Genomic DNA, 12,386 nt, shown 5'->3' on the forward strand with positions numbered 1-12,386 from the left:
CGATGACCTAGATGCCCTAGGGTCACAAATGATCCAAAGACTCAAAAACTCAAATACAAAGAAGGAAAACCAAACAAGCACACAAACCAAGCTAATGAAGCTTTCCAGTCAGGGAGAACGCAGGCAAAACAAGCTAAGAGGCAAAAATTAAGAGGGCAAGACACACTGGTTATGATCCAGGGGAAGCCTTGATCTTCACCTACATGAATTGGAATGACTTCCTAATTGACAACAAGTGCCACAAGGGGGTATGACGTGACTGTTTTGGAGCAACTCGCGTTGATTGGCATGACTGTCAGAAAATTAAACGCGCTGACCGGGGATTTCAAGAAAAAATAAAAATTTTCAAAGGAGAAAACCAGACCTACCACTGTAAATTTCAGACTCAGCGCAGTAAACCAGGAAAAGCAGAGAGAACTAAAGGGAAAAGGTGACTCTACAAAAGTTCGCACAAACCATGAAATGACAATCAATCAAACGAGAGGATTGGCTCCCTAGTATGGTCACCCATTTGTTGTCTAGCCACAAACAAACAAACAAACAAACAATCTATGGAAAACTTCCTTAAGCTAGAATCAAATAAGAGGGCCTACCTCTTAGAATGCTATTTTTCTTGGTGATGATCCTGCTTCCTTACTCCAACTACTTTTTGTTTCCTTCCTTCGAATACCTGAAACAAGTAAATAAATAACAACAACAAACCTGATAGCATACAAATTGCATTTAGCCTACTTAAAAGGTCAAGCAATATTAAGCCATCAAATGTGAGATAACACTTAATGTAGGAAATCAATCAATAGTTGTATTCATATAAATTCAGAAAGAGATTACAACCAATGACTTGACGTTGCTGGTATCCTTACGTATCTGGGTTCCCACACCTTTGCTAGCATCTCATGGGTAGCCCCAACAATGGAAGTTTTAAGGCTTCTTCCCTTTAGTTCCAAACCAAACCAAACACACTATTCTCCCTCCACAAACATAAACTAGAAGGCTACAAGCTATGATATCTTGCTGGTTATTCAAGCTCCAAAAATACTAAGACTAGTTTAGCTTAGAAAAGGAGGAGTTTATATAGCTTGGATGGAGGGGGGATGGTTCCTCTTATCATGGGAGAGCCCTTATCTCTTGGGTTTTTTCCATCCTAATAGGGGAAAGTAGCCCAAATTGACTTCCTCGGCTCCATCCAGCCCAACCATTTACTAGACTTTCGTTATGAAGCTTCGAGACCTGGAAGCTTCGACTCCATATTTAAAAAAATTGCTAAAAGAGGATTGGTGTGACTAAGAAAAGGCTCTATTGCGCCATACGGCGCTAGTCCTGGTTTCAATCTCTGAAAATCGGCGCGAGGAGTCTTTTCATGATGGGACAATATCTAGGGTTTATTGTAGAGGTCCTCCAGGATTGTGGAACGAGGAGTACAAGAACAATGACAAAATGCTATGTAACACACTTTGAGGTCGCCATGTTGCAATTCATTCCTATTGTTCAAGACCAAGGTCGTGACCCCACGACCTCAAATTTATAGGTTTCCAGGTCGAAAATTCGCACGAGACTCCGAGACATTGTCCATGACCTCACAACCCTGGGATCCAATGACCTATGTCAGCTTCACGCGAGTGACCTTTCTTATTTAAGCCACTCACCTGCCAGTTCATTTGTTCATCCCACTAGATTCTTGAGCAGCAGGAAGGTTAGGCAACTGAGGGAGGTGTGTGAATTCTTCTAGGTAGGTGATCCTTGCTCTCCCTTATGATCATTATTCCTCTCAATTTGTCCTCCCTCATGGGGAAGGTTTTATTTGGTTTTTGCCTCTCCTCTAAACTCATATAACCTTGAAACCCTCTAGATTGTCTTTCCTCCATCCAGATTCCCCTATGCCTCACAAATCCATCCATTCTCTGGTTATTTTTCCTTGCCTCTCAGTGATCCAGGCTTTAGGGTTCAAAGAAGGCCCAAAAGCCACAACCCAAGCCTCATTTCTCCGCCAGACTGACCAAAAGGATAGGTCCCACTCCCAAAAACCACAATAGGTCTAAAGTCACGACCTACGACCCAACAATTTATGTGATCTCGCAACCCCACGACTCCTGCGACCTATCTGTCCCTGCGACTCCCACAACCTAGTGACTTCCTCCACCCGCAACCTAGAAACTTACCTAATTATGTGACCTAGTTAACTCAAGTCCCCAGGTCACTAATTTGGATCCCTTGTTTCTTCCGACAACTATCCTATGTGATCTAGTGACCTCCCTTCAAGCTGAACTTTGGCCTGAGACTTTGTCCAGTTTTTCAAAGTTCTAATCGTATTTTTCTTTTTGTTATACATTATTCATGTTGTCTCTCTTATCGTGGGATTGATTGTTTGACATGCCAGGCGATGAAGATCTCGAGTGCATTTCGTTTTCTTCTTTCTCTACAGAAATGGAAGCTCCAGTAATCAAGCCTTCCTATAAGAGAGCTGAAAGCATTATTCAGGAATGCCACCAAGGCGCACTACCTCCTATCTACAGGGACATTGCATGCAACATAAATAAGACTACCAAACTCTTCTGGTTCAACATATATGCAGACTTTTTTAAGCAGGAAATCCCTGAGGACTAGGAAGACTTCCTTGTATACCTCAACATTAAGAGATTTAGGCTCCACAAAGTTGCCTCACATATGCCTATCTTCCCATGTGTAGAGACCATCGAATTGATTATATAGAACACTTACCGAGATCGGTGGGTAGTAAGGAACCATACAAGTGAGGCCTTCATAGCTATCTCATCCGCATATATTGCTGCTTATTACAAGTTACCAGATAAAGAAGATACCTTTAATACCAAGTGGCTATTAGAATTCCTGGTACCAACAAAAGATATTTTAAGGTCTTGGTAGAAAGACCCTTCTAAGTTCTAGGTGAAAATGGATCAAGTGTATAGGACAAAGGGCCTTAAGAAAATTTTCTAGCTCATGACTGCAATGATGAATTGATTGTATGGGAGGCACGACATTGATACTTTTCTCGGGACATGGGTCCCTATCATGTATGTTGTTACCACCAAAGGCACAAACTTCAACTGGGCTAGCATCCTTGCCTCCTCACTAATGACCAACATACATGCGGTAAAGTATCCTGAGGCGGATCGACCATTAGAATTCTATGGCATCATATCGGTTAGATGTGTTATGTGCAAGGTGTCATTTCGGCTATTGGAGTCATAAATAGACAAAAAGTGCGGTAAAACCCATGAATTAGCATTGTAATATCCTTTGGGACCCGGGCTACAAGAGTGTACTTGAGTCCACCTCGGAGTCTTTCATTGCCCCTTTATACTAGTTGCTCTTTGGAGAACACCCTCTGTGCATGTCAAAGAGAGTTGTGGACACAATTACCCATATAGAAGATTGGTTTCCTATCCAGGAGGGCACGTTCATCAGCGTCTTTAGCTCGTACGAACCTCGTCACGCACTTCCCAGGTTCGTCATAGAAAAATTACTGCTAAAGGAAGTATGTTACCAGATGACCACAAGATTCTCGAAGACACTGAATAAGGGCAAGAAAAATCCCTATCCCGCCTTCCCACTCACCATTGGAGTGTATATTTTTGAAAACTTTAAGGAATTCAAAGCAAAGGCTGAGGATATGAAGGGATTTCATTTTGTGACTCTAAGTGACCATATTTATGACCCCAAGAGGATGGTAGTCGTGCATTGTAAGAAGGATAATTTTAACTGGTCATACCCGCATACCAAGTAGTTTCACAAAGATAAGGTTAGAAATTGGTACAATGTGGCCAGAGAATTCAACCCAAGTGAGCAATAAGAAACATAAGCCTACAAGTCAGGTCTGCCTTGTCAAGAGAAAAGGGGAGTGACAAAAGGCAAGTGGGTGATACAAAATGGATCTTGGATAGACTTCTAAGTCTAAAGTGTTCCTCACAGAGGAAAATGAAAATTAAGGGATGCTCCTGGAAACAGTCCCATTGTGTAGATATTTTCATTCTGAATCTACTGCAATTTGAATGGGCTAAAATGGACTTCAGATGAAGAAGTTATCGCAAAAAGAAGTTTGCCTTTGTCCTTTGAAAAGGAGGCAAAATCTTATGAAAATGGGCTTAAGTCCTTATATGCAAAAATCGCATGTGAAAGGTTTAAAGGGCGGACCCAAAATATTATGTTCCATAGCCTAAACCCTTATCGGATCCGTGAGATGTATCAGATCAGAGCGATGAAGGGATAAAGGCCTGGCAGGAGGACAAGGCGACATGCGATTAGCGATTGCGATATCGGCGATCAGGGTGATCGGCGATCGGAGGAGTAGGGACATAGACCCACACTGATGTGATATGCGAGGGGTGATATCGATGATTGGCGGATCAGCAGTCGGCATGGTCAAAGGGAAGACCCACGGGGCTGTTGTGATTGTGATGTATGATATAGCGATAGGGCCGATAGCGATACGCCGATATCGGCGATCGGAGATTAGTGATCCTCGATATAAAGGGCCATTGATAGCACGACATGCGATAAGCGATAAGGGCTGGACCTGATGGGATTATAGACCCGATTCCATAATATTTGAAATCCAGGAATTCAGGATTTCTGTGTATTTCCCGTGTATCGGTTTTTTTGACCATTACGCCATGCGATAAAATGGTAGACCCGATGGGTTTATCAATGCGATTGAATGCATTTTGAAGTCCGGTAAAATGATCAATCATGTGTTTTTGTCAGTTTTCCTGTGTATTGCATTATTGGGCTATTTCCGCAAGAGGAAGGCCGAACAGTTGGGTTTTCCTATGCTCGCTGACTCATTGCAATAGGAAACTGATTCTTTTGTGGAAATAGTCAAGTTATTCAATGATGGATGACTGTAACCGATGTGTGATAAAAACACAGAGAACACAATGGACTAGAGGGAGTTGGAGGACTGAAAAAGGTCGCTGGAAGGTTGCTGAGAGTTGCTTGGAGGTCAAGTGAACTACAGAGGCACGCAGAGGCTGGGAGAAGCTCAAAGAGCCAAAGAGCCAGAGCTAAGAGCCAGAGCTAGAGCCAGAGCCGAGAGCTAGAGCCGAGAGCGAGAGCGAGAGCGAGAGCTAGAGCTGGAGAGCTAGAGCCAGAGCCAGAGCCAAGAACAGCAAAGAGATAAAATGATCAAGCTGTTGCTGGTGTCCAGAGTGTGCTGAAGATAGAAGAAGGCATTCCAAAGATAGTGAGAGAATTCTGAGGGAGTTGGTGCAAGCTAGAGCAAGATCGCTCAGAGGGCTGATTGAAGGAATCTCATCCAGAGAAGCCTAGATCTGTCTGCAAAAGTATGGACAGCCACGGGATAAGATGGTATTCTAAGCCCATTATTTCAGTGTAAACCAATGGAGTTGAGTGTGGAGCTTGTAAAATAATTGATGCCATAATCCCAGAGAGCCTAGTCGAGTTGACTAAAGCTCAAGGAGATGTAGCCCGAGAGGTTTGGGTGAACTCCATATTATATTGCTGTTATGTGTGTTTGTTTATTTGTTGTTTTACTTACTGTCACATGTATTTAAATATCAGCATAAGCAACAAAACTTAAAGCACTTAACAGTTAAAAACAAACACAAGCATACACCTATTTCAAGCACTTTTTAATTCCGCAATTGGTTAATCATGAGATCATGGGAAATATTTAAGCTTTGGAGGTGGGAGAGGTTCTTGTAAGCTGACAAGAAGCCTTTAGTGCCCCATTTTCAGATCAGTGGGAAACTTAAAAGGCATAAAAGTGACGAACCAAAATACCCTCCGAGAGAGCAAGAGAAAGAGGAAGATGGTGAAACTCTAGAAGAAAGAAATGTGACCCTGGCTAGGAAAAAGAAAAAGTTGAAAAGCAAAAGAGAAGAAGAGATGATAATGGGACATAAATATAGTGATCAACATCCCGAGGACCTTTGGGAGAAAAAAATTGAAAAAGAAAGAAGGAAGAAACAACAAGAGGAAGAACAAATGAAAAAGGAGGTCGAGGAGTGACATGTCTAAGAAGAAAAGGAAAAGGAGAGGCGAGAGCAAGAAGAGATGGAAAGGAAGGAGCAACAAGAATAAGAACTCAATAGGATGCGAGAGAAAGACGAGAAGGAAAAGAAGAGGATAGAATAGGAACAAAGGATAAAGGTTGATGAGGAAAAAACGAAACAGGAAGAAGAGGAGCTAAAGAAAATATAGGAGGAGATCAATGATAAAAACAAGCAAGATCTCCCAAAATAACAACAACGCCATGAGTCAGACACACAATGTTAACTTCCTCCATTAGATGTTCCTCTGTCCACCCCCATTTTTGGAGGGCACTTACCCCTTAAGGGATTGGGAATTCCTGGTGAGGTAGAGGAGGAGGTATTGGATCTCACAAGACTTACCTTTTGCCAAGTTAATCATAAGATTATGCAGGAAAGAAGAAAGTATTATGCGAAGAACCCTGCAGAACCCTTGTCTATTACCACAGAGAAAGACATTATCCTAGATACTACAGTAAATCTCAAGATGATTGATTCGACTGAAACTTCCTTTGTAGTTGTGACTGAGGTAAATGTGGAAAGAATGAGAAAGCAGATAGCGATACTTCAGGGAAAGCTCTACCATTTGAGCAAAGAGTTGCCAAGGTAGAAGAAGACAGAAAAAAACTTGAAGAAGAAAATGAATGCTTGTGCCTAGCTCACTCAAGAACAAAATAACTACAGACATCAATCAAGGAAGAAGTTGAGACCCTGAGAGAAGCCATGGAAGTGGTCTATGAGGAGATGTCGAAGTTACATCACACCGTGTCCCTTATCCTAGCCATACAAGTCGACACGAAGGAAAAGTATGCCATGCTAAAACAAGTTATCACAACTCTCAACAACATTCATGAGTGGACAAATAAGTATCCAGAAGCACTAGAAGTTCTCCCAAAGAAGGATTGGATAACCACCCAGAACGACAAAGTCCAGATACGCATTAGGATCCAATCATGGGATAAGCTGGCTAGGGATGTTGATAGGGTTCTTTCCTCTTACAAACATCTGTTGAGTGGGTTGGAGTCTGTGATTGAAGTTCATGGGGTTCCTTCCATTGGAGCAGTTGGAGAAGTAAGGAAGTAGGAGGAAATCCTATAAGAGATTCAAGCATTTCTCAACCCTTTTAGGAAGGCTTCCAGCACAGGAGATTTGCAGGTCATGAAGGAAAAAATTACATAGTATGTGGTGGAGCCAGTGAGGATGTACACAAAGTTGGTAACTCTATCTAATCAAATCAAGGTCAAGAGAAGCACTCTCATTCTAGATGCCCTTGAATGCCTCCACAAACATGATGAAGAGCAGCTGAAGGTGGCCGCAATAGCCGCTGAGTACAAGATTTGGCACACTTACCTCGTGGATCAGTTCCACATAGATGTTCCAAAATTGTCTTTTACTAAATTATTAGAGTAGAATCAATTTCTTTTGTTTTGAATAGCAAGGTAGGATAGAGTAGAACCAAGTAGGAATTCAAAAGGTCATGAGGAAGTCCAAGAGTCATGGGTAGACCAAAATTCACCCTCTTTTCTATAAATATACCCTCATGACACATTGTAATGGACTTTTAGCTTTGGACTCATTCTGGTGTATATTTTTTTGAGAACTTATGATATTCTAGTGAATGCAAGGAGTAATGGTATATCGATTTGATGAAGATCTTGTATGTTGGTGCCATGAATATTATCAGCTTAATGAATTGAAAGTTCCTATGAGCTTTGGTGTATTGTCTCCTCATGCGCCTTCTTGTACTATGGGATTTCCTTTGCAACACGTGGATGGTATATGATATATTGACTATGATTATGTTGATACTCTCTTTTATTGATACTTGCATAGTATCAATGTGGACTGTGCACTCACTTGTGGTTTCAATGGTTAACAATCACGAACTCATTCTTGGTTGCTAAACTTATTTCTTATTTATGCGTGGTCTTATTTAAAGTCTTGCTAACAATGTTTTTCTTAGGATTCATGCTTTGAAGTTATGTTGTTTCTATTTATGGTATTTGTTTTATCGAGTGTTCATCAAGTACTTACTTGCATTTGTTGAAGTCTATATGGTACGCTTAACCAATACTCTCCCTCTTATCCGAATCAAACCTCAACCAATGAGATGGCAGCCGAGCCTACATACCAGATTCCATCCCGTCAACACATAGTTATCCATGTTAATCTTAGTCAATCATAGTCAACCATGGGAAATCATGGTGGACCTTAGTTGACCATGAACAAGCATTATCATCTTTGATAAACCATAGTCAACATATAGTCAACCATTATCGACCTCGGTTGACCATAAGTAAATATGGTCATCTTTGATTAACCATAGTGACTAGAGTCAACCATGGTCAACCATAACCAATCATTGTCAGTCATAGCTAACGTAGTTAACCATATCCAATATGGTCAACCATAGTTAGCTATGATCACCATGGTTTACTATGGTTGATTATGGTTGACCATAGTTAATTATGGTATCCTGTAGATAAGTATGATCAACATGGTCAACCATCATCAGCCATAGTTCACTTTGTTTGTGATGGTTGACCATAGTCAACCATGATCAACCATAAACTTTAGTTAGCCATTCTCGGCCATCATCAATGATGATAATCAATGATCAACCATGACCAACCATACTTGTCTTTGGTTGACCATAGTTAACCTTAGAAAGTCATAATCAACCCACGCTCAACATGGAAAACCATGGTCAACCATGGTTAGAATGGTCAAACATGCTCAAACAAGGTCACCATGGTTGAACATGGTCAACCATGGCCATCTATTGTCAATGTGGATGGCCGTAATCTATGATAGAAAACTATGGTCAGTAATGGTCAAACCATGTTCACTCTTGGTCAACATTGTCAACTATGGTTAACATACCCCACCATTATTAACCATGGTCAACCATAGTTAATCATAATATATAATTGTTAACTATAATTAGTTGTGGACAACCATGGTCATCCATAGCCAACTTTATATGGACCATAAGAAACACTCCTTAGCTATAACTTGAACATATTTAGCCATAATCAACCATAGTCAACTATGATCTACTAATCCTCCCCATAAACTCCGCTCGTCAACTAGCACAACTAGATTCATAACGAAGACATTTTCCATCTTTTATATACCAATTAACATATGAAAATAACATCAATCAACGTATATCAACTAAATTATAACTAGCAATTGCCCCAAAATGTGCAAAGAGATGCCTATAGGTTTGTTAATTTGGAAAATTTGTATGAGAAAGGCATTTGTAGACACGTATGTCATATGTTTTGCAGTTTTGAAACTAGCAAGGTCAACCTTTGAAGATGAAAAGTCATGCATTAGATCACAACTTTAATTAAAACTAACTATTACCCACACCCCAATTGAAAAATATATTTATGTTTGTTTTAATGCTTATATATTTTAATTTAACATAAAGCGTGGTGTGTTATGAATTATTTTATTTTATGTAAAATATTGTACCCTGTTCATTATCTCTTTCTTTTTTTCACCTTCTAACTTCCATCATAGAATTTAAAGTTTATATTATAATAAATAAAAAAATATATTTAAAAAAAAAGTCATTTAAATATTATTCTTCTAAAAAAAATTACTGAACCTTTACCAAAATTTTTATTATTATAATAATTAGCTAATTAACATAATTTATAATTATTATTTAAGTTGTATAGCAATAATATTTTTAAATATGCTTTGGTTATTGTTTAAATATGAATCCATATGAATAAAATTTGGACGATAAAGTAACTAAAAATATATATATTTAAATTTAAATTTGATTAACACACGCAACTCTCCTCCATCCCATATTATTTCATGCTTCTCATGATACTAATAAATATTGATTCATTGAAACTCACTATCATAATTTTCAGAGAGCATGTATGACATGTTAATCCTTTTGATCAATAAAATATTTATGTGGGCAAATATCATAATTATAAAATACAATTAAAAAACTTGAATGCATAAAGCTAACTACCTAACTACCCTATGTGGTCAAAAGGTAAAAAATATGTAAATCATGATTACAAGCTCAACACTTTACTAAAAATTATAGTTAAAAAAAGGTAAAAATTTGTTATTAAAAAATTATATGTATAGGTGCAAATTTAAAGGAGAATTGTCTACATTTATATAGATTTTATTAAATCACTGCATTAAAACAGATAGTAAATCATTGCATATTTTAGTAAATCATTGTGTTAAAACTGAGTAAGTAGTTGTTGAAGGTTGTCTTGTAATAATGAAAACCTTCTTGGTTTAAATGGAGCAAACTCATATTACAAATAGAGCAGACCAATAGGAATGTGTGTTCCAGGCGTAGTTTCTTGGAGAGGTTTGGCGATGTACATCTCATTCATTTCTGGTTTATTACTAAAATTGCAGTTCAATACTAATGAGTGAAGGCAAAAATGACTGTAGAGATATACATAGCCAAGGTTGTTGAAACAAGACCAACCAAAGTTAATGTTGCCCTCATAGTGGAGCTTACCCCACAGAACATGATGCCCAATCTGATCTATATCACGATCACCATAAACAACATCAAGAATATGCATCCCATTACAGATCGAAATACCAAGGCAAGCATTCCAAGCCTCAATAGCTTGTTGATGATGTGACCCTCCACTGTCTCATGAAGCTCTTTGTTGTTGCTTATTATGATTGCTAATTTCAAGCCCTGCGAAATCAAAATGGAAAATAGAAATGCATTAAATGATGTCACCTAAAATATCAAAAGGTTCTTAACAATGTCCTCACTTGCATCACTAGCACCATTGTCTTCTAAGCTCCTCTTCCCAAGGGTTTTCATTGACATCCCAACAAATGCTGCAACTGTGTACAATGAGTTCACATTCACCAAGTCGTCCAAGGATGTAACATGCACACTTGTTGTGACTTTTCTCAGAATCCTGTCAATCTCGTCTATAGGTCCCTTAGAACTATGTGCCCACATGGAAAACACATCTTAATGATCATGATCTAAAGATGTTAAAATTATAGAATTAAAACATATCCACATAGAAATGTATCATATTGATGAAAAAATGATGCCTTAAAATATTGAAAACCAGTATCCCACAGAAATATGATGAATTTGCGGTACCCCATTAAAGTCACATGGTCCTTTCTAATCCCCTCTACATCATGGAGATGAGATGGAAATGGGTAGTTAAAACCCTGAAACCAAATTTAATGTCATTGGAAATCCCCTATGCTCTTACTATTCATGAAAGAAGGCCATAGTTAGTTCAGGGTTAGTTCCATAATTTCTTTGAGGAATTTAAAATTGAAAAGAGAGTTAGTGCCAATACTAAAGCAAATTTGGATCCTAGCTTTCCTTGTCTCATACACCTACCTTTGACCATTGTAAGGAATTAAATGCCATAAGCATAGTGTAACACCACTATTTTATCATATAGAATGTGATGTCTAACCTAACTATACTAATGTACACAGATACAAATTCAACAAGGTTCGTTTCAGGCATTGAGAAAGTTATTAAATCAACAAAAAAAAAGTTGAGTGTTTCAACAAAGAAAAGAACCTAAACTAATTCATTATTATTAGTCTTTGCAAATCTAAATACCAAATTATTAAACCAACAGAAACTTTGAGTGTAAATTCCATGCTAGGGAAAATAAATATAAAATTATTAGACCATAGCATTTTAAAAAAACACCTAAATAGTGTTTTTTAGGATTTGTCGAGCATAAACTCCATTCCATGGAAATTAAATACAAAATTATTAAACCAACATAAATTTGAGGAGAGCATTTAAAAAAAGACCAGAACCTAAACAATATTCTTTTAAGATATGCTGAGATGCCAAATCGTTGGCCCCTTGGACAAATATCTACTAGATGTATAGTGACAAGATACTGCCTAAGATGTTGTGTCAAAGAATTTAAAGAAACCTTGATGGAAAATTAATGGTCATTAAATTAATTAGATGTTCAATATTGACAACTTTATACATTAGATGAATATTGTTAGGCCATCTTGTTCCATGTTTTCAATACATAACCCTGCAAAACATTTGTTTCCGAATTCTACGGAAGTATGGGATCATTAAAAATGTTAGCAAAATAATGGTAAACAAGTGTTTTTTTAGATTTCTTAATTTGCAAGATGTTCGGGCAAAGAAAATCAATCAAGTAATCAATCAAATAAATTGTTTCAATATATGCCTGGATTAGTTAATGTGCCCACTCAAATCACTCGGTCAATACATGGGTAAAGTTTGAAAGGATGTGTTCTTAATTTGTTTGATTAGTTTTGATGATGTTCTTTATAGGGTCGTTGTCGATAGGAATTAATTTCATTATTTAATTTAATGTGATTTTTCTTTAT

The 12,386-nt window shown here is 38.1% G+C and overlaps 1 pseudogene; it reads right to left on the minus strand.

Moving 5' to 3' along the window:
• Positions 1-10,425: 10,425 nt before the first annotated feature.
• LOC149233647 (uncharacterized) lies at positions 10,426-10,989 on the minus strand (annotated as a pseudogene).
• Between the last annotated feature and the right edge of the window lie 1,397 nt (positions 10,990-12,386).

This window comes from Pinus tabuliformis, chromosome J (assembly GCF_031772625.1).
Source record: "Pinus tabuliformis cultivar Carrire ecotype Pingquan chromosome J, CPIR1, whole genome shotgun sequence".
NCBI lineage: Eukaryota > Viridiplantae > Streptophyta > Pinopsida > Pinales > Pinaceae > Pinus > Pinus tabuliformis.